This window comes from Lepus europaeus, chromosome 9, assembly GCF_033115175.1.
Source record: "Lepus europaeus isolate LE1 chromosome 9, mLepTim1.pri, whole genome shotgun sequence".
In the NCBI taxonomy this organism is placed as follows: Eukaryota; Metazoa; Chordata; class Mammalia; order Lagomorpha; family Leporidae; genus Lepus; species Lepus europaeus.
This window is the reverse complement of record NC_084835.1, coordinates 9753019-9776236: the sequence shown is the minus strand read 5'-3', so window position 1 is coordinate 9776236 and position 23218 is coordinate 9753019. Positions and strand designations below refer to the sequence as shown.

Sequence of the window (23218 nt, the reverse complement as noted above, 5' to 3'; positions counted from 1 at the left end):
CTAAAACAGACCACCAGAAGCAACAGCTGATGGTCCCTGCCACCCACGTGGGAGACCTGGATTGAGTGTTGGGCTCCTGGCTCAGCCCTGGCTATTGTGGGCATTAGAGGGTGTGAAGCAGTGGTTGGAGATCTCTCTGCTTTCAAATAAATTAAAAAACATACACGGACTAAATCCATGGCGACACAGAATCTGTATGAGTGGTTGCCAGGGGCTAGAGGGATGGGGAGCAACGGCTCAATGGTTTAACACTGGAGTAAGAAATGTTTTGGACCTAGCGGTGACAGGTATACAACACTGGGAAGGTACCTGCTGTTCAGTTAGGACAGCTCAACGTGTGCGATGTGCACTTCACCTCGATACAGTCTTTGTTAAATACTGAAGTGGCCCTCGTGTCGCTTAGCTAAGAGGTGTGGAGGAGGAACAGGCTCCCTAGCCCTTGGAGCCCCAAGTGCTGGGCACGTGTCCGATGGGGGAAGCCGAATGAGGGAGTGGCTCTGGGGGGAAGCTGAATGAGGGAGCGGCTCTGGGGGGGAAGCCGAATGAGGGAGCGGCTCTGGGAGATAAGGCATTGCGGTCCTAGCTGCAAGGCTTGCTGGGAGCCCCGCACCTCGCGCATCTTGAGGTGCTCAATCTCGCCAGCGCTAGGAGGTGGGCATCACGTTTTCCTCACTGGGGAACTGAGGAACCCAAGTGTCAACGACTCGTCCTGGGCACAGATAAGACTGCACAGCGCAAATCTGAACCTGGGCGGTCGGGCTCCAGGTCCTGCAAGACCCAGCACCCCGGGCTCTGCGCTGAGAGTCCCCCACGTTGTATCTCATTTAATCCCGCAACAGCTACTCGCTCTTAGCAACAAAAAAAAGAATCCCCCTCATTGTTCTTCCACGTCAGGAGCCTCCTCGCCCTCCCCCGACGTCGGCCGGCACACTGCCGTCGTCGCGCCCGGAATCCACTGGCTCTCTGGCCCTCGTCAGCGGGGGGCAGGGACTGGGACGACTGAGCCCAGCGGGATCTGTCAGTCCCAGGGCATTTCAAAAGGCTCACGGGAGACGATCCGCGAACAGACCATTCTGGTGCAACGGCTTCGGCGACTGCACAGGGGCCTGGGCCGACCCGAGGGGTCAGTCTGGAGCCCCCCGAGCCGCAGACCAAGCAGCGGAGGCTCCCGAGAGATGATTCCGGGCGCTCCCCACCCCGCCGGCCAGGGGCAGCGCCGCGACTCGCATTCCCAAGTGTTCGATTCCAAGGGGACGCGCCACTGCTGGAAGTTTCGACGTGCTCTCTGGCACGTCCGGTTATCTCTGAGCTTCCATGGACCTCAAGCCCCTTGCCAGGGAGTCGGTACCAGTCTCAGTCACACACACGCCCTCGCAGCATCCATAGCTCCGAAATGGCGGCCGCCGGCACCGCGAGGCCACGCCTCCGGGGGCGGGGCCTGAGTTCAGGCCAGAGCGATGGATTCCCGAGCCGGGCTTGAAGTGGACGGCGAGGCGGCAGGGCTCGCGCAGAAGCGGGGAGCTGGTGGAGCCGCAGGCCGGGAGGAGGAGCACCGAGCGGAGGGCTCGCTCGCCGGGGCCGCCCCGGCGTCTCTTCATCGCGGGCGCTGGAGCCGCCATCTTAGATGGCGGGAGTGAGAGGAGAGCGAGCTTGAGGCGGGAAGGCTTCCCCGCGGCTCTCCTTGGGCCCCCCGAAAGGGCCAGCTGGCCGGGCTTTGGGGCGTGTGCCCTGAGGCGCGGAGCCCGAGTGCGACGATGCGGGGGCTTCCCGGGGCCCCGTCCCCTGGCTTGGGGACGCGCCGAATGTGACCGCCTCCCGTTCCTTCGCCCGCCGCAGGGAGGAGGAGCGGACGCGAAGCCGCCGCCGGACGACTAGACGGACGCAGGGGCGGCCGGGCTCCCTCAGGTGGGCTGCGGGGTCGGGGCGTGGATGCCGCGAGCCGGGCGGCGCGGCTTCCCCGCGGTCCGGGCCCGAGCGGCGCTGGCGCTCGCGGCTGCGGAGCGACGGCCGGGCAGGCCCCTGTCGCCCTGGGTGGCGCTAGGCGGCCCCCGCGCCCGGTGTCAGTGCCGGCGAGCCCGGTTCCCACGTCCCCGCGCAGATGGCCTGGTGTGTCGCGGGGACGGGCCAGCGCCACCCCTCTGCCCGGTGCGCATTCCTCATTTTTGGCACTGGGGAAGAAATCCGCCCAGGGCTGCGCGCTATCTGTGTTGTCATTTGGAGCGGCTGATTACTTCTGTTCGGCCGCGGCGTCGGGGACCCCGGGCTCGCCTCTTCTTCCAGGGCCCTTCCCCTCAAGGGACACCCTTGTAGGTCCGCACAGTGGAGTCGGGGAAGGAGGAGCAATGGGCCAGTGCCCCGCCGCAGGGGCAGAGGGGCTTCGCCTGGGGTTTCAGGTCTTTGTGGGTTCCTAATGAGAGGTTTGGGATGCTTATCCCGAGCCGTGGCCTCGGGGCGCTTTGCCGGCGAGGGCCAGGGCTGTCTTTTGTGTGAAGTGAGAACCCCAGGACGCCTCGGCTCTGCAGAGCCGGGCGCTGTCGATGCTCGGACGGGATTTTGGACATCACGGGAGGCGGAGGCGGCTGTGTTCATTCATTGTTCTCCGCTGGGCCCTGGCTGTGCCGCTGGGCTTCATCTCCTGCTGGGGAGAGGGGTGGGGATCTCGGATGTCTGCTTACGATGCGACCCGGGTCCTGGGGGTCACTTCATGGGAGTGGGCAGTGCGTCCATCTAGGCTCTGGCCGCCCGGCCCTCTGGGCTGAGCCGAGGGAGCCTGCCCAGGCGTGACGACAATGCGGCGCGATAAGGCTCGGCCTGCAGAGTGCTGGGAATTCAGAACTGCTGGTTTTGCTTCGGGCCGGAGAGGAGCTGGGGCTCCGAGGGTTTGAAGGGCTGTTGAGTGAGTGCTCACCTGGTGAGGGGGCGGTGAGGTCGTGGAAGCTGCGGGCCGGACAGCGGGTCCGAAGGCCTGCCGGACTCGGGATGAGTTTGGGGAGCAGCACAGAGTCCGGGGTGAAGGGAGGAAAGGGTGGAAGTTGCAGGATCTTTGCAGGGACTTTGTTGTGGATAGTGGCGAACTGGTTGATTTAATTTGCATTATTCCAAATAGGTCGCTAATTCTTTTATTCTTGCTCATGACTATTCCACCTGCCCACCCCCATGATGTTCAAGCTGATAGTAATTGAAAAGATTGACTTTGTTAAACCCGTTCGGAACATTCTTGATGCGTGTTTTGCATTTATTCCGTGTGAATTCACTGCATCTGTATACCTAGAGATTGTTGTAGAAGATTCTTCTGAAGTTATACTTGCCCACAAATGTTGACATCATAACTGCAGTACCTTCTAGTAATTCTAAATTTTAAATGGCTGTTGACGATAAAAACCGTGTTCCGCAGTTAGAACAGAAACATCTGAAAAGGTCTGGAATGGAAGTGTTTCTGTTTGGATTACTGTATCTTACGGAGCAAACCGCTTCTGTGGATTGATTTCCCCAGGTTCCAGTTGTTATCAAGTATTTAGTTCTGTGAACATAGTTTTCCTAAAATAGCTGCATTGTTGTGATCAATGCTTATGCAAAAGTGGTTATTAGCAGACTTCAGCTAGCAGTTCCTGAGTTTTTCTTGGGTTGTGTTGATTAGGTTCCACTGAAGAACATTAAGATTGTGTTGGCTTGTTTTTACCCTTATCACTTCAAGGGCTAAGCTGTTTAAAATGCAACAGAAACATTTGACCCAGATGAATGCTGGGTACTTGGAAAAATAAACCTGTTACTGTTTCTGTTCTAAAAGCTTATCTTTTAGGTGTGTGTTGTTTGTGATTCTAAGTTATAATGGAATCGCTTGGTTTTGTTGCATCTTGTCAGTAGTTGGAAAAAGTGTGCTTTCAAAGAAGGCTTGACTGAAATAAATTTGGGCATATTTTGTGGGGTTTGGTTTAGCAGAAGAAAACAGAAGCAAGTTAAACTGGTCGTTTATGACAAGAAATGTCTCAAAGATGAAGTAAAGAATGGTTAAACATCAAGGACTATAGCTCCTCTGAAACCAGTTTTTAGTTTAAAATATGCGTCTTTTTTGCTTTAAAGATTAAATTTCTACTTCTTGGAAATTAAATTTGACTTTTGCAAAAGCATTAGCTTATTTATGAAATGGAAAATAAAATTAGTGACTTCAAATTATTTTGAGTAGTCCAGGAATAGCAAGTGTATGATTTTACTACATTTACATTTCAGATGAAACTTTATTAACCTTCTGCCTAAAAATAGAAAAAATATTAGAAGAGAGAGTACTTTAGTTGGCATATTTGGAACATAATAGTCCATGCATAGTAATCCTGATCTTGGGAGGAACTTGTTAGTCAAACAGCATGCCTTAACCTTGACTTGCAGAAGAAAATTTTTAATATTGTCTTTGAAAAACAGACTACTATAAAAGTGAGAGGGTTAATGAAATGACAAAATCAAGCTTTGACTTGAAAAGTTTTTTTAAGTTGTGCAGATCATATAAGTTATTTGTGGAAAAATAAATGGTACTTGGAAAATGGCTCTCCTTGAGTGAATTGGAAAATCAGAGAACACTGGCTTAATTTAGAATGAGGTTGTTTAGGGTTTTGATCTTAGATTTTAGAGTATGTAGGTGTATGGATGAGTAGAATTCCTCCTAATTGCTCTTCTGGCTGGGTTCAAAGTGTAAAACTAGATATTTGTGTCACAATTCGGTCAGTACTTCTGGTACAGGGCTAAACTATCTTATCTATAATCCTCATGATAGCAGTGGCTGACTATTTTATCCTTGCCTTAAAGTTGTGAGTAAAAATTAAGCTTAATTACATATTAAAGATTTCATCTTTAATTTCACAATGCTCGAGTCATTCTGCTATGCTTTGTCTCCCAGAATTACTTGTGCAGCTCTCCATGATTTTAGGAGTTAACTTTAGATCTGTTTGCCTTTCTTCTAAAATTACTTCTAGAATCTCCGTTTAAGCAAGGAAAATGTCAAGTGGGTGTTGTTTCTTTGTTATTAGTTTTGGCCCAGGTTATCTGAAGTTTCTTTGGCAAATTACTCACAAACTGTGTTAATTGGCATCACATTCCAATCAGTGTACATAGTATTTTTTGAGGAACACTTGACACATGGTTTTATTTTTAGACCAGATTCTAAGAGATTTTACTTGGTTGGGATTAACCATCCTAAAAGTAGATTAGAATGTAAACATCTTTTTGTGATTTAGATGTTGTTTACAATTTTGGTTAATGAATGGGCGGGAATGACAGTGTTTTAAGGGAATGCAGTGTGTGGAATTGCTTCTGAGGATCCTTTTGGATTGGCCAGTCTTGCCCTTTCTACCTTTTCGATTTAATTTACCATCATCTGGTAGCAAGAGTTAAGTACCACTGTTTTAGTCAAGATGCTCTCTTTATTTTCCTCCGGCCTGCTATGGAAGTTATAGTAGTCTGACTTCTTGGAAGCTACAAAATATCAGGCATTACACACACACGCACACACGCACACATATAGATTTATTTATTTATTTGAAAGGCAGAGTTACAGAGAGGTCAAGGCAGGTCGAGAGATGGAGAGAGAGAGGAGAGGAGAGGAGAGGTGAGGAGAGGTGAGGAGAGGTGAGGTGGAGAGAAGACAGAGCACTGGCACTGGACTGATCCGGAGCCAGGAGTTTCTTTTGGGCCTCCCATGTGGGTGCAGAGGCCAAGAACTTGGGCCATCTGCTGCTGTTTTCCCAGGCTGTAGCAGAGAGCTGGATCAGAAGTGGAGCATCCAGGAATCAAACTGGTGCCCATATGGGATGCTGGCACTGCAGGTGGTGGCTTTACATACTACACCATGGCGCTGGCCCTCAGGGATTATGTTTGGACAGAATATTTTCCATTCTTCATCACTATGGGTTTCTGTGGAAGAGTCAGGCTAGTTAATGATTAATGCGTCTTTATAATTGAATTTCATCCCCATTGTAGGCACTTTTTTTTTTTTTTTCTGAGATTTAATTTATTTGAAAGGCGGAAAGAGAGAGAGAGAGAGGGAGATCAATCTTCCATCCTCTGGCTCACTCCCCAAATGGCAGCAATGGCTGGGGCTGTTCCAGGCCGAAGTCAGGAGGCAGAAGCTTCTTCTGGGTCTTCCATGTGGGTGCAGGGACCCAAGAATTTGAGCCATCTTCCAGTCCCCAACTAGAACTGGACCAGGCCTAAGCCAGAAGCCAGCAACTCCATCCTAGGCTCCACATAATGTGACAGGGGCCCAAGCATTTGCTGCTTTCCCAGGCACATTAGCAGGAAGCTAATTCGAAGTAGAGTAGCCTGGACTCTGGAGCCCATATGGGATGCAGGCACACCCACTGTGTCACAAAGCCACAGGCATTTGTTTTACATTCGAGTAGATTTTAACCTCCATCCTTGGAGCTAGTGTTGCAGTGCAGTGGTTTCAGCCGCTGCTTGGGACACCTGCATCCCATATCGGAGTGGCAGTTTGAGTCCTGGCTGCTCTGCTTCCAAGCCAGTTCCCTGCTGATATGCCTGGGAAAGCAGCAGAAGATGGTCCACGTGCTTGGGTCCCTGTCATGTATGTGGAGACCAGGATAGAGTTGCTGGTTTCTTGTTTTGTCCTGGTCCAGTCCCAGTTGTTCTAGCCATTTGGAGAACGAACCAGCCGATGGAAGATCTCATTCTCCTGTCTGTCTCCCTCTCTCTGTAACACTGCATTTCAAATAAATAAAATAAATCCATTCTTTACCTAGGTTTGGAATAGATGACATTCTGAATTTTTCCTTGGAAGAACACAACTTTTGCTTTCTGTGAAAAATCTAATTGGAAGCTCAGAGTTTCTGGGAGAGGCATTTCCCTGGATCCAGAGAGATCGTTCAGAAAGAAGTGCCCACTTCTGTTTAAGAAAATTTGTTTACAATAGAAAAAGCCAGAAACAATTTAAATGAACAACAATAGTAAAATGATTGTGTGAACTGGTAGAACCCCTTGATGGGACATTGTGTTTTTCTGGTAATAGGACATGTTTGAAGCATTGATGGTATGTGCTATGGTTTGAATATGATTTGGCCACCAAACTCTTGCAGATGTTTAAACCCAGAGTCATAAGTTATTGGTACCAAGAGGCTAAAAACTTAATGTGGTTATGGTGTTTAGGAGGTAGGACCTAGTGGGAGGTCCTTAGGTCATTGGGGTCATGCCCTTGGAAGGTAGTTCTTGCCAGAAGATTATTATAAGAGCCTGAGTTTTGGCCCAGCTACTCTTGCTGCTTCCTGGCTTGCCATGTGGTCTTTCCTCTGCCTACTCTCTACCAGTGCTATCCACCACCGTTGTCAAAGGCCAAACCAATGGGGCAGCCTGATCTGGACTTGAACTTCGGAAACTGGTCTAAATTAATATTTTTTATTTTTATTTTTTTGCCAGGCAGAGTTAGACAGTGAGAGAGACAGAAAGAGAGTTGTAGACAGTGAGAGACAGAGAGAAAGGTCTTCCTTCTGTTGGTTCACTCCCCTAATGGCCACTACGGCCAGTGCGCTGCGCCGATCCGAAGCCAGGAGCTGGGTACTTCTTCCCGTCTCCCATGCGGGTGCAGAGACCCAAGCACTTGGGTCATCCTCCACTGCCCTCCTGGGCCACATCAGAGAGCTGGACTGGAAGAGGAGCAGCGGGGACTAGTACCCGGCACGCAGAGGATTAGCCTAGTGAGCCGCGGCGCCTAATTAATGTTTTTTTGTGAAACTAGTTGCTTCAGGTATTTTGTTGTAGTAATAAAAAGCTGGCTAGTGTAACGTGAAAAATGCTGAATGCAAAATTAGGTTTCTGAAATGATTGCTTCAAACTTAAAACAATGAAATGAATGAACCTTGAAAACAGTAAGGCAGAAAAGACTATATAAAATGATTCCATTTGTGTGAGAAGTCCAGAATAGGCAAATCTATAGAAACAGAAAGTAGATTAGGGGCTGGGAGAAGTGGAGAATGGGCCGTGGTTGTGATAAGAGTTTCTTTTTGATAAAAAGATAAAAATGGGATAAAATGATAAAAATGGGAAAAAATGTTCTAAAGTTGATAATGGAGTTGGACGTACAACTCTGAATATAATAAACTATTGAATTTTGCACTTTAAATGAGCGTGCTATGCAGTATGTGAGTCTCATATCAAGCTATTACCAAAAATTTACACGTGGAAAGAAAATACATGTAGATATTACCAGTGATAACAGTAGAAATCATAGCTTCTACTTGTTTATTTAAAGATTTATTTATTTACTTGAAAGGCAGAGTTTCAGAGAGGAAGAAGCAGAGAGAGATAGAGGTCTTCCATCCTCTGGTTTACTCCACAAATGGCTGAAATGGCCAGGCTGAAGCCAGGAGCCAGCAGCTTTCTTTTTTTTTTAGATTTTTTTTTGATAGGCAGAGTGGACAGTGAGAGAGAGAGAGAGAAAGGTCTTCCCTTTTGCCATTGGTTCACCCTCCAGTGGCCACCGCGGCTTGCGCACTGCAGCCAGCGCACCGTGCAGATCCTAAGGCAAGAGCCAGGTGCTTCTCCTGGTCTCCCATGGGGTGCAGGGCCCAAGCACTTGGGCCATCCTCCACTGCACTCCCTGGCCACAGCAGAGAGCTGGCCTGGAAGAGGGGCAACCGGGACAGGATCGGTGCCCCGACTGGGACTAGAACCCGATGTGCCAGCGCCACAAGGCGGAGGATTAATTAAATTTATTTTTCTTCAGTAGATAATACTTGTGGTCACATGCCTTGAAATTCTAAGGATACAGACAATTACAATGTGCAGAGTAATTAATTCTACTTTATTTGTATTTTGAAAAAAAAAAAAAACCAAAACACTCTTATTAATCTAGATTTTTTTCTTTTTTTAAAAAAATTTAAATTTAATTTAAAATAAGGATTTCGTTTTTATTTACTTGAGGGGTAGTGTTATACAGAGAGAAGGATAGAGAGAAAGAGAGAGAGAGATCTTCCATCTACTGGTTCACTCCCCAAATAGGCACAACAGCTGGGGCTAGGCCAGGTTGAAGCCAGGAACCAGGAGATTCTTCTGGGTCTCCTACGTGAGTACAGGGGCCCCAGGTGCATCAACAGGGTGCCAGATCAGAAGTGGAGCAGCCAGGTCTTGAATTGCTGACCATATGGGACACTGGCATTGAAGGCAGCGGCTTAACCTGCTATGCCACAACACTGGCCCCTCTTCTTTTTTTTTAAGGATTAAAAAATTTATCTACTTGAAAGGCAGAATGACAGAGAGGGGAGAGATCTTCCATCTGTTGGTTCACTCCCCAGTGACCACAATAGCAAGGCTGGGCTGGGCCAAAGCCAGGAGCCTGGAATTCCATGTGGGTCTCATACATGGGTGATGGGGGCCTAAACATTTGGGCTGTCTGTTGATGCTTTCCTAGGTGCATTAGCAGGCTGTTGGGTCAATAGCAGAGCAGCTGGGACTTAAATTGGCACTCCAGTAAGGGATGCTTGCATTGAAAGTTGCGGCTTAATCCATTTTGCCACAAAGCTGGCCCTTAGATATTTTTCCCATAATTTTACCTATTTGAGAGGCAGAGAGAGAGAGAGAGAGAGAGAGAGAGAGAGAGAGAGAGATGAATACGTGCGTGCACGCGCATACACACACTCACACACTCACTTTCCAGGTGCTGGTTCACTGTCCAAATACTTGTAATAGTGGTGGACAAAAGCCAGAGCTGAAGCTGAGAGCTGGGAATACTATCCAGGTTTCACTTTGCTGGGAGAAACCCAGTTCTTTGAGCCATCACAGCTTTCAAGGTTTGCATTGGCAGGAAGCTGGAGTCCAGGGCTGGAGCTGGGAATCAAACCCAGGTACTCCCAAGTGAGATGTGGGCATCTTTATTACTAGGTTCGACATCTGCCGCCCTTTGTTTCATGAAGGGAAATCCATTGTGGGGTTTTTATGAATCCTTTTTTGTGATGGCCTGAGAATATTCAAGTGTAAATGTACTGGCATTACTTTATTCAAATTTTACAAGAGTCTGTCTACTAGATTGAGGCAGTTCTGCTTCTGTGTCTTGCTCACATGTCTTCTGCATATTATGTTTAGCACAATTGTTGTCACAAGCCAGTTTTTAGACACCTAGTAGGTGCATGCTGCTGTATTTGGTATGGAATGAATAAAGCGAACTCCTGCCTTCAAGGATCTTACCTAATGGAGAGAAGCTGCGTGATTTCCACACTCTGCGCTGTTCCTCTTTTAAGAGCCATTTCAAGAACATCTTCTAAAACATCATTTCCTGACCTTTGTTCCTCCTTCCCTTCCACTAATGTTACTGTTCTTAAGCGCCTCCTTAAAATCCTCTGCATTGGTTTTTCTTATGACCATCATCAGATAGTCATTGGTAAGTTTATTATCTCATTAATTATTCTCAACTTGATGCTTCCTGCTTAATGGTTAATTCCTTATTTTTTGATATTTGGGGGAAAAATTTCTGCTTGAGGCTGAGGGACCTGTGTGCCTCAGTGAAAGTAGCTGAATCTATTTTTGTTTCTAAAGATTTATTTATTTGAAAGGCAGAATTACAGAAAGGCAGAGAGAGAGAGAGAGAGAGAGAGATCTTTGCTTCCCAGACTGCCGCAATGGGAGCTGGGCTGATCTGAAGCCAGGAGCCAGGAGCTTCTTCCGGATCTCCCACATGGGTTCAGGGGCCCAAGTGTGTGGGCCATCTTTTACTGCTTTTGCAGGCCATAGCAGAAAGCTGGGTCGAAATGGAGCGGCCAGGACACGAACTGGTGCCAGTATGGGATGTCCTCAGGTGGTGCTACGCCACGGTGTCGGCCTCTTGATTTTCTTTTTTTTGGATTTATTTATTTATTTGAAAGGCAGTTACAGAGGTGTCGAGGCGGGTGGTGTGGGGGGGAGGGAAAGAGAGGTCTTCCATCCAATGGTTTACTCCCCAGTTGGCTGCAAGGGCTGGAGCTGGGCAGATCAGAAGCCAGGGGTCTGGAGCGTCTTTAGGGTCTCCCAAATGGGTGCAGGGGCCCAAGGACTTGGGCCATCTTCTGCTTTCCCAGGCCATAGCAGAGAGCTGGATTAGAAGTGGAGTAGCCGGGACTAGAACCGGTGCCTATATGAGATGATGGCATTGTAGGTGGTGGCTTTACCCGCTATGCCACAGCACGATGCCCAGTAATTGAATCTAAATCCTAACATTTTAATATTAGTTGTTTTTATTTTTTTGAGAGTGAACTCTTATTTATTTATTTATTTATTTATTTATTGGTTAAAGATTTATTTATTTGCTCGAAAGGCAGAGTTACACAGAGAGGCAGAGGCAGAGAGAGAGAGAGAGAGGTCTTCCATCTGCTGGTTCACTCCCCAGATGGCTGCAACATCCAGAGTTATGCTGATCCAAAGCCAGGAGCTTCTTCTGGGTCTCCCACACGGTTGCAGGGGCCCAAGGACTTGGGCCATCTTCTGCTGCTTTTCCAGGCCATAGCAGAGAGCTGGACAGGAAGTGGAGCAGCTGGGACTCCAACCAGTGCCCATATGTGATACCAGTGCCACAGGTGGCGGCTTGCCTGCTATGCCACTGTGGCAGCCCTGAGAGAGGGCTTTTCTATCTACTGGTTCATTTCCCAAATGCTCACAACAGTGGAATTGGACCAGGCTGATGGCAGAAGCCTGGAACTCAGTCAGGGTCACCCACATCGGTGGCAGTGATCCAAGTAATGCTGCCATCACCTGCTGCCTCTCAGGGTACATGTTAGCAGGAAGCTGGTCTCAGATGTGGAGTTGGGATTCAAAGCCAGACATTCCAGTGTGGGATGCCAGGTCCTGGGGTAGCATCTCAACCGCCATGCCAAATGCCTGTCCCAATACTGTGTTTTTTTTTTTTTTTAATTTATAATATTTATTTATTTATTTATTGAGAGAGAAGGAGAGACAGAAAGGTCTTCCATCTTTTGGTTCACTCTTCATATTGCTGGACCTGGGCCGATACATAGCCAGGAGCCAGGAGTTTTTTCCGGGACTCCCATGTGAGTGTAGGGGTCCAAGCACTTAGGCCATCTGCTGCTGCTTTCCCAGGCCATAGCAGAGAGCTGGTTCGGAAGAGGAGCAGCCAGGACTCCAGCCAGCACTGGTGTGGGATGTCTGCATCTCATGTCGTGGCTTAAACTACTGTGCTAAAATGCTGGCTCCCCTAATACTGGGTTTTGTAAGGCTTTTTATTTTATTTTAAAGTGATTTGTGCAAATGCCCTTAGGTGCTGTTCGGTGCAGACTTTATGTGTGCTTATTGTAATATTTTAGTGAAGTATTTGTTTACCTCTCTCATCTCTTAACAGACTGTGTTAATCACTTTTGAATACTCAGGAGTTTAGCACAGTGACTGGCCTCTGATTGCAGTTCAATCTATTGAATGTAAGGTGCTAAGTTACTATAGATTGAATTTTTGGTAGAAGTCTTATGTCTTTGATTAGAGTTAAGCTTCTTAAAGTTGGGGCATGTCTTACTGTTTTTACAGCTCCATTTGCTTATGTGTATAACAAACATCAGTTGAATGAATAGAGGTTTTGATGTTAATCACTTGTGAATTTCATTTCATCCTACTGCTATCACTTTAAGAATATACTTACAATGGATGTGGTATACTTGTTTAAATTCAAACTCAGGACTTTTTCATTTAGGACACCTTTTGCAGGAGCATGACCTTGCTCAAGCTTCCCTCTACCTCTGTTGGGCATTATCTGTACAGTGCTTTCCTCTGGGTTCTCACCACTAGCCTGTTCAGGACATATGCCTGCCTTTTTTTTTTTTTTTTTAATAAAGATTTATTTATTTTATTGAAAGGCAGAGTTACAGGCGGTGGGGAGAAGGTATCTTCCCTCTGCTGGTTCACTCCCCTGATAGCCGCAATGGCCGGAGCTGGGCCAGTGTGAAGCCAGGAGCCAGGAGCTTCTTCCAGGTCTCCCATGTGGGTGCAAGGGACCCAAGGGCTTGGGTCATCCTCCACTTCTTTCCCAGGCACATTAGCAGGGAGCTGGATCCGAAGTGGAGCAGCTGGGCTTTGAGCGGGTGACCGTATGGGATGCTGGCACTGCAGGCAGCCGTTTAACCCGCTGTGCCACAGCCTGGGCCCTGACATATGCCTGCTTTAGGAACTTGCTGACTCATTGGCTCAAACAGCTCTTGCCATACTGGCTATTTCCTTCTGTGTAAGTTACAGACTCGGGAGAAAGTTGAAACGAAAGAGAATAAGGGGATAAATGATGCTTTTCTACTTTCCGGGATCATATTCTGGACTGGAATTAGAGTGTGATTTTGAGTGGAGACAGTGACCTTCCTGACTTGTTGTTTAGCAGTCTGACAATGCAGAACGAGCTCCTGGCTGTGTGTTTCTGTGTTGAAATATACAAAACATAAAATTTGCCATTTTAGTAGTTTGAAATGTACTATTCAGTGGCATTAAATACATTCACAATGTCTTGTAACCACTACCACTATTTACAGAGCTTTTTCGTCACCATGACAGAAACTATCCATTAAGCACTAACTCCTCCTTCCCTGCTCCCAGTTCTTGGTAGCCTGTATTCCAGACGTCCCATACAAGGGCGGTCACACATATGATATTTGCCTTTTGTGCTGCTTATTTCTTCTAGTGTGTTTTCAAGGGTTATCCACGTGACTGCATGTATCAGTACTTCACTCCTTTTTATGGCTGAACAGTATTTCAATGTATGAATATAATCACATTTTGTCCATTTGTTGCTGGATGCTTGGATTGTTTTCACCTTGTGGCTGTTGTGAATAACGCTACTATGAGTATTGGTTTACAAATACCTGAGTTCCTGTTTTCAGTTCTTTTGGGTATATATGTAGGAGTAGAATTGCTGGGTAAAATGGTAATTAGATGTTTAACTTTATGAGGCACTGCCAAAGTATTTTGCACAGTGGCTGCACTGTTTACGTTACAATCAGCAAGGAGCAGGAGGTCCAGTTTCTGTATAGCTTTGCCAACACGTGCCTTTTTTTTTTTTTTTTTTTAACATAGTAGTTATTCTAATGAATGTGAAGTAGCCCTAGAGTTACAGGGAGAAGTAGAGATAGAGAGAAGTCTTCCATCCACTGGTTCCCTCCCCAAATGGCCGCAACGGCCAGAGTGGAGCTGATCTGATCCGGAGCCAGGAGGTTCTTCTGGGTCTCCCAAACGGGTACAGGGGCTCGGGCCATCTTCTGCTTTTCCAGGAACATTAGCAGGGAACTGGATCAGAAGTGGAGCTACCGGGGCTTGAAACGGTGCCCATATGGGATACCAGCACTGCAGGTCGGGACTTTAACCCGCTGAGCCACAGTGCCAGCTCCCTAGTCTTTTTTTTCTTATTGCTCATTTTACCTAATGGGCAGACCCAAACCTTTGAAGTTGACTGTATTTTGATTGGATGGATTTTTTTCTCTCTTACAAATGCTTTTCCATATATAATGTTCTTTAAATTAGTTACACAATTAATGAACTTTTTTTTTTTTTTTTTTTGGTAAAGAATAAAATTTTTCTGCAACTTGGAACATGTAGTTGTTGTAGTAAGCATTTTTTATACTTTTGTTCCTTAAACTGTATTTAGGGGTGGCATTGTGGCACAGTGCGTTAAACTGCCTCTTTTTTTTTTTTTAAGATTTATTTTATTTACTTGAAAGAGAGAAAGCTGGCCATCAGAACAAGTACTGTTAGAGATACAGGTTTCCTCACTGGAGACTTAGGTGCTAGGTTACATCCACCACCTATTTAGAATTTTAAAAATTATTAAAGCAAGCGTAGCACTTACCTTTGGGTACTGTCCTAAAGACTGGACCACGAGACTTTGTTTGGAAGCCGTTGTCTCCAGAAGGAACTGTAGAAGAGCTGCCTGGGTCAGATGGTGACTTGAAATTTGTTTGGGGGCTGGCGCTGTGGCACAGCTGCAGCCGTTGTGGCCATCTGGGGAGTGTACCAGGGGATGGCAGATCTCTCTCTGTCTCTGCCTCTCTAACTCTATCCTTCAAATAAATAAATAAATAAATCTTTAAAAGAAATTGGTCTGGCAGGATGTAAACATGGATCTCCTTCTGTCTTGAGGACAATTTACAGTGCCCAAATGGGTGATGCTAGGATGTAAAATGATGAATTCACTTACTTTTTAAAAAAGATTTGTTTATTTGAAAGACAAAATTGCAGGGGACAGAGTGAGGGAGAGAAGAATTCTTCTATCCACTAGTTCACTCTACAGATGGCCACAACAGCCAGGGCTGGGCCAGGCCAAAGCCAGGAGCCAGGAGCTTCATCAGGGTTTCCCACGTGGGTGCAGGGGCCCAATTACTTGGGCCAGTCTTTCTGCTCTCCCAGGCCATTAGCAGGGAGCTGGGTTGGAAATGGAACAGCTGGGACTTGAAGGGGTGCCTATATGAGATTACCCATTATGCCACAATGCCAGCTCCTGGATTCATTTATTTTATATTTTGTCTTTATTTTTGAGGAAGAGTAATATTTTTGTTTTAACCATTTATTGGATATGCAAGATTTGTCCCTGAAATTTATGCCTTTCATGTTGAACAGAATTAGTTTTTCCAGGTGATTAACTTGTTGGAATGAAACAATGATGACTTTTTTGTTGTCTTCCTTTCTCCTTCAGTATGCAGCCATTTTATCCATTGTTACCTGGATATCAGGATAATTGCTCCCCAAACCGCTTTTTGATTGTGTGTGCTTTGGGTATTTGTGTTAATGTTGTATTTTGGAAAGGGATCTGTTTATTTTAAAATTAATGATTGTTGCCTCAATGAAGAGATGGTGATTTGGAGATGAAAAGAAAAATTGGAGTTTTAAAAAAGAATTCCGCGGGCCTGGCACTGTGGCTTGGCTGGTGAAGCCATTGCCTGCAGTGCTGGCATCCGGTTTGAGTCAAGGCTGCTCTGCTTCCAGTCCAGCTCTCTGCTGTAGCCTGGGGAAGCAGTAGAAGATGGTCCAATTCCTGGGCCCCTACACCCACGTGGGAGACCTGAAAGAAACTCCAGGCTCCTGACTTTGGATGGGTCCAGATGCGGCTGTTTAGGTCTATCTGGGGAGTGAACCAGAGGGTGGAAGTCTCTCTCTCTCTCTCTGTCTTTCTCTCTCTCTCTCTGCCTCTGCCTCTCTGTAACTCTGTCTTTCAAGTAAATAAATGAATCTTGGAAAAAAAAAAAAGTTCGGTCAAAGTGGTTTGAAATGATAAACTCACTTGTGGTGAGAATTAAAAATTGAAATGCTCCAGACATTTTTCACTTTGAAACTGATTGTTTAACCATAATTGTTTTTTTTTTTTTAACAACTAGGTCATTTTAAACTTGTATTTTAAAATTAATTGTGCGTTGAGATGCTAGGATCTATTTTCTAAACTTAGGCAGACCCCACTTGCTAACTTAGAATGGTAGAAGTAGCACATTTGTTAATTTGCTTTTATGTTGGCCAGTCATTTGATGAAATTACAAGTTTGTGGTCAGAAATTGAGAAAGAGGAGTGAGGAAACCCAAAATATTGACACACCAAGACCAACTTGCAGTGCATCAGAATGACCTTTTGGACTCGGTTGGGAAACTAGCATAAGCCTTTTCCAAACTAGACTTATGTTTCCTACCTTAGATGAGATGGGTATTGGAGCATGTTTGTTCAGCAGGCAAGTTTTATGTGTGAGGGTAATTTTTCTCCAATATTCTTCAGTTGTGTGGACAGTTGAATTTAAAAAATAAAACATACACTCCCTTGGACTTGGAGTAATCTGTCTATCTGTCAGATGGACCAGGGCTGAACTGAATTATGAAATGAGTAGGGAATGAACTCAGTAGAGTCCCATTAAAATCATGCTAAAATATGGTTCTTCAGCTGTTTTTTTTTTTCCTGCTAAAAATATTTTTTAACAGTGTAGGCAGTTTCAGCCACCATTCCTCACATTGAACCTAAGTTCTCATGATAGGCAGATCTTTTCTTTGTCATTTTCAGTTCTCCCAAGCCTTTATAGTTTGACCATCTCACAGTTGAGTGTGTGTGTTTTTTTTCCCTTTGGTAAAGATACATTTAAAAAAAAATTAAGCTAATGATAATTATAGCTTACCCTTATTGAGTAGCTACTAACCGCCATGTTCTTTTAAAGAGTTTATCTTAATTCATTAGGTCTTATGAACAGATTGGTGATGTAGTATATTGTTACTTTAATTTTTTTTTTTTAAATTTATTTGACAGGTAGCGTTATAGACAGTGAGAGAGAGAGACAGACAGAAAGGTCTTCCTTCCTTTGGTTCACTCCCCAAATGGCCGCTATGGCCCGCACTGCGCCGATCCGAAGCCAGGAGCCAGTGCTTCTTCCTGGTCTCCCATGGGGTGCAGGGGCCCAAGCACTTGGGCCATCCTCCACTGCCCTCCTGGGCCACAGCAGAGAGCTGCACTGGAAGAGGAGCAACCGGAACTAGAACCTGGCACCCACATGGGATGCCAGCGCTGCAGGCAGAGGATTAACCAAGTGAGCCATGGCACTGGCCCTGTTACCTTAATTTTAAAAGGAAAAAATAGAAAAGAGAGAGAGGGAGCAAATACTCAAAATACAGGGCATCTCCATAATGGGAACTTAAAGAGATTTTTGAGAATATTTTTTGACTCCATCTTGTCTTCACTTTAGACTTAAACTGTAGTTGTGATGCAGATGTTCTAAGTGGGTGTTTTTGTTAGGTTTCAGAGAATGACTTCTTTATACTTTCCTTCCTTCCTTCCTTCCTTCCTTCCTTCCTTCTTTTCTCCTTTCTCCTCTCTCTCTTTCTCTTTCATTCATTCTTTCATTATTTTATTTATTTGAAAGAGGAGTTACAGAGAGGTAGAGAGAGAGAGATCTTCCATTCTGCTGGTTGGGCTTTAACCCACTGCGCCACAGCGCTGGCCCCTACTTTATACTTTTTTTTTTTTGTGAGCTGTAGAGTCTATTTCCTTATTAGTGATGTAGGATTTAATCTACACAACTTATTTAGCTAGATTATAAAATTAAGAGCAGAGATCAATTTTTTTTTTTTTTAAGGGAAAGGGTTTACTGTAGAAAACTCAACAGACCAGAGGGAAGGGGCGAAGAAGGAGAAAGAGAGGGAAGTAGAGGGTAGTGAGAGAGAGACATAGATCAGCAGAGACACACACGTGTTCAGGAGCAGCTCTTTTTAAAACTTTGCCAGGGGGAGGGCAGGGAAGTAGGAGCAGGGAATCCCATTAGGAGGGGGGTGGAGCTTGACACTGGTGGTTTGACCATGTGGCCACCTGGCTTCCAGCAGTGGTGGTGGGGGCTAGAGCCTAGGATAGTGTGAGGGTATAGATGGCGCCATAGATAAGACTGCACCATTTTCCCAACATTCCCCCCTTTTGTTTTTTATAAAGCAGGAGTTGTATGGGATTACATTAGTCCCAGAAGTCCAGGAGGGGTAGAGGGACGATGATCTGTCTTTAGAGCTACTTTCTGTTGACATGGAGTGACGAGGTACTCTTCGCTGACATGGGGCGATGTCTCAAGCCGTTGTCTCCTGGGTGGGGAGCCCAAGTATATCCCTGTAGCAGAAGCAGCATTTGGTTGACTGCCTGGTTGCTGAAAACCTTGGTTCGTTCCATTATCAACTCCTGAAAACACATAAGCAGACACAGTAGTATAAAAGACAGGGTAAGAATAGAGAGGCTGTGATTACAAAGGAATGAGGCCCCAAGTGGGCTAGACAGGGTCTAGAACAAAGGACAGAGTCATTGCTAGAGGACCTAAGAAAGGTGCTATCTAAGCCATGGCTAAGTTTTCTGATTGAGAGGCAAATAGAAACTGACAGAGGGGCTTGATAATAATCTGGTGGGCTTTAAGGCCTTGTCAGTTATGAGGCCCAGACCTATCTCTTCACATGGGGTGTATCATAAGGGAGGTGTGAACCTCCGTGGAGAAGGCACCCTGTTGACTTCCATTTCCTAGCTGGCCTGGAGGAGAGCTGGCCAGGTAAAGGCAAGTGACATCTCTAACAGGAAATTTACAGTTCTGCCTGCAATGTCACTGACCCTACTTGGCTATCCCCTCAGTAGCAGTGGTCACCTTGGAAGCTGGGCCGAATGAAGAGCTTTTCAGCTTGGAGCCAGCAAGATCTGTGGCTCTGACCTTGGCGTCCTTCAACTCCAGGGCAGTTCCATTTCCAGTGATTCAACTCTTGGCTGGCAGAGCTGCCAGGGCTCTTCATAAGCTGACTTTTGCTGAAGCCCTGACTCTCCACATTGAAAGCCATCGCAGTGGACTGGCCTGTTGGATCTCTCCTTGAGGGCAGATCTCTGTACAGAGCTGCCTTTAATAGGCCTGCCACCTATCTTTACATTTCTTCTGATGCCTAACTTTCTTTTCCTCCTGGTTTTTGTTAAAGCAGACCAGAGGATACAAGTCAAGGGGTGCTCAAGTGCCATCTCTAATATTTGGTGGCCTAAAATAGAAGTCTATAGTCACAGGCATGTTCTGGTAGTGTTTTTCTGAGGAAGACAGTGGCCATGAGGAAAACTATGTCCTCACTTTAAAACTTTGTCTCCCTTTGTTTGGTCTGAGAAGGAGGCTTTGCCTGTGTACTGTGCCCATGGCGTAGCAGTCTGTGAAATTATAATTTAAGCTTTCATTTTGGCTATGCTATTACAGAAAATGTTAGCCATCCCTTTTATAAGATATAAAGATCAAATCGTGCATCTTGGAGAGTCCTTCAGAATAGAAAAGATCAAATCTTAAAACTAATATTCCCTCTTCAAGTACTTGTTGCCTTTTTTTAGAGTCTTCATTATGTTCCCTAATGTTACTGTTTTAATGTTTATTCAATTTTATTTATTTGAAAGCAGACTGACAGAGGGAGAGACAGAAATTTTGCATCTGCTGGTTCACCCCCCCAAATGCCTACATCAGCCAGGGCTGGGCCAGGCGAAAGCCAGGAGCCAGAAACTCCCATATGGTTCTCTTACTTGCCTCCCAAAATCTATTAGCAGGAAGCTGTATCAGAAGCTCAGACTCAAACCAGCACTTCTTTGTGGGATGTGGGAACTCATTCCATCTCTTCCTGATAGGTGATGTGGAATTAACTACCTGCTCCCAGGGCACACCTGGAGGCAGAGATGGAGAGTGATGCCAGGAAGACACCAGGGCTACACCAAGCAGTAATTTTGATCTTTTTTTTAATTTACTTATTAATTTATTTGAAGGGCAGAGTTACAGAGAGGCAGAGGCAGAGAGAGAGGCCTTCTTCCATCTGCTAGTTCACTACCCAAATGACCACAACAGCTGGAGCTGGACCGATCCAAAGCCAGGAGCTTCTTCTGGATCTTCCATGCTGGTACAGGGGCCCAAGGACTTGGGCCATCTTCTACTGCTTTCCCAGGCCGTAGCAGAGAGCCGGATCGGAAGTGGAGTGGCCAGGACTTAAACTGGCACCCATATGGGATGCTGGCGTTGCAGGTGGCGGCTTTATCTGCTACACTGTAGTGCCAGCCCCTAATTTTGCTCATTCTTAGGAGAGCATTTAAAATGCCTGGAATTGTGTTATGGATAATATTATGAAGTGAGCATAATGGAAAAATTTCTAAAATGTTTATATTTGCTTTTGGAATGTTTAAAAGATTTATTTATTTAATTTGAAAGGCAGAATTACAGTGGTGGGGGGAGAAAAGGTGCTTCCACCCTCTGTTCACTCCCCAAATGACCACCATAGCCCAAGCTGGGACAGGCTAAAGCCAGGATCCTGTAACTCCATCTTGGGCCATCTTGTACTCTTTCCCAAGGTGCATTAACAGGGAGTTGCATCCGAAGCTGTACTACAAGGCTGACTCACTGCTTCTGGAGTCTTACAGATTCATTATACTATGAGGTAATCAGAACTGAGTAGACATAAATCTTTGGCATGGTCTTGTGATGAGAATGGCTATTTGAGGAGCTGGCATTGTGGTGTAGCTGGTAAAGCGCTGCCTGTGATGTCGGCATCCCATGTGGATGCTGCTTTGTTTCCCAGTTGCTGCACTTCTGATCCAGCTGTCTGCTGATGGCCTGGGGAAAGCCCTGAAGATGGCCCGGGTGTATAGGCCTCTGCCACCAAGTGAGAGATCTGGATGAAGCTCCTGGGTTTGGCCTTGCCCAGTACTATCCATCGCAGCGGCAGCCATCTGGGGAGTGAACCAGTGCATGGACGATGGATTCATTTGCTCTCTCTCTCTTTCAAAATAAATAAGTAAGTCTTAAAAAAAAAAAAAAAGAGTGGCTATTGGACTCATTAAATAATATATTTAGTTTTATTTCATTCCTGTTTTTCTTCTATACTTTTGTATTCCTCATTGATTAGACATTGCAGTGTTAAAATATTTTAGTTGTAAAATTATATATTATAGGCCGGCGCCGCGGCTCACTAGGCTAATCCTCCGCCTCGCGGCGCCGGCACACCGGGTTCTAGTCCCGGTCGGGGCACCGATCCTGTCCCGGTTGCCCCTCTTCCAGGCCAACTCTCTGCTGTGGCCAGGGAGTGCAGTGGAGGATGGCCCGAGTGCTTGGGCCCTGCACCCCATAGGAGACCAGGATAGGCACCTGGCTCCTGCCATCGGATCAGCGCAGTGCGCTGGCCGCAGTGCGCCAGCCGCGGCGGCCATTGGAGGGTGAACCAACGGCAAAGGAAGACCTTTCTCTCTGTCTCTCTCTCTCACTGTCCACTCTGCCTGTCAAAAAAAAAAAATTAAAAAAAATTATATATTATAGCTAATAGAACTATTTTTACATATATATTTAAAGTAAAATGGACATTTTATATTTCTCTTAAGTATCAAGAGATTAAATTGTACATGGCATTCGATTTATTTTGTCTTAGTATTATATGATGTCTTGTATCTCCTGTCCTTGAGAAATCAGAAGCTTTTAGAAGAAATAACAAACCCATACAGAGATTTTCCAAAAGCTATATCGGTTAATTATAGGATTGAGGAGTGTGTTGATGTCTCTTACAGGTTCTGAGTTACAGACTAATAGTAAAGCATCTTAGATTGTCCCATGTAGGCTCTGCAGATGTTCTCTGTAAGAATCTGGAGAGTTTGTCAAGAGCAAATTAATAAGATGGTGCATAGTCATATGGGGAACTATGTACCTCCCCAAGTAATGTGAAACTTAAGATTTTTCACAATTGATTTGTACTTTGTCATGTTGTACTTCATTCTTGGAATACTGTTCAATAGTGGTTAAAAGCTTTAGGCATTGAACTTAAAAATACCCAGGTTGGAGATTGAAGTGCTATTCAGAAGAGTTTGTAGGTACTGTAATCAGTAGAACTGTTATATAACAAATCATAAAAGTAGGTAACATTTACTGTCTCACGCTAACAGTATGTGCTTCCCATGTGATATTTAATCTTACATATTAAAAAGCATGCCAGGGGCTACCGTTGTGGTGTGGTGGGTAAAGTCACCACCTGCAATGTTGGCTTCCCATATGGGTGCCAATAGAGTCCTGGCTGCTTCACTCCAGTCCAGCTCCCTGCTAATTGCCTGGGAAAAGCAGCAGATGACCCAAATGTTTGGGCTCCTTACCCATGTGGGAGATCAGATTAAGCTCTGGCTTTGGCTTGGCCCAACCCTGGTCCTTTTGGCCATCTGGGGAGTGAACCAGCAGATGGAATAGCTCTTTGTCTCTCACTCTCTATGTATAACTCTTCCTTCCTCCTCCCCTCCCCTCCCCTTCCTTCCTTCCTTCCTTCCTTCCTTCCTTCCTTCCTTCCCTCCCTCCCTCCCTCCCTTCCCTTCCCTTCCCTTCCTTCCCTTCCTTCCCTTCCTTCCCTTCCTTCCCTTCCTTCCCTTCCTTTCTTGTTACACAGAGAAGGAGAGACAGAGAGAGAGGCCTTCCATCCTCTGGTTAACTCCCCAGTTGGCCACAATGGTTGGAGCTGTGCCGATCTGAAACCAGGAGCCAGGAGATTCCTCCAGGTCTCCTATGAGGATGCAGAGGCCCAAGGACTTGGGTCACCTTCTGCTGCTTTCCCAGGCCACAGCAGAGAGCTGGATCGAAAGTGGAGCAGCCGGAACTTGAACCAGCACCCATTTGGGATCTGGCACTGTGGGAGGCAGCTTTACCTGCTACGCCACAGTGCCAGCCCCGAGGTTTTGCTTTTTTAACTCACATTTATTATCAATTCAGAGGAGAAAATTTGGGTAATGAAGATGGAGAATGACTTTAAAAGAA

General features: G+C 46.0%; 1 protein-coding gene across 1 annotated transcript in view; it reads left to right on the top strand.

Annotated features, from left to right (window-relative positions):
* The first annotated feature begins 1554 nt into the window (after positions 1 to 1554).
* The window catches only part of RAF1 (Raf-1 proto-oncogene, serine/threonine kinase), a 95287-nt gene continuing 73623 nt past the window's right edge, over positions 1555 to 23218 (top strand). The window contains exon 1 of the mRNA XM_062200473.1: positions 1555 to 1905. The gene's annotated coding sequence lies outside the window, so the exon portion shown is untranslated. The remainder of the gene's footprint in view (positions 1906 to 23218) is intronic.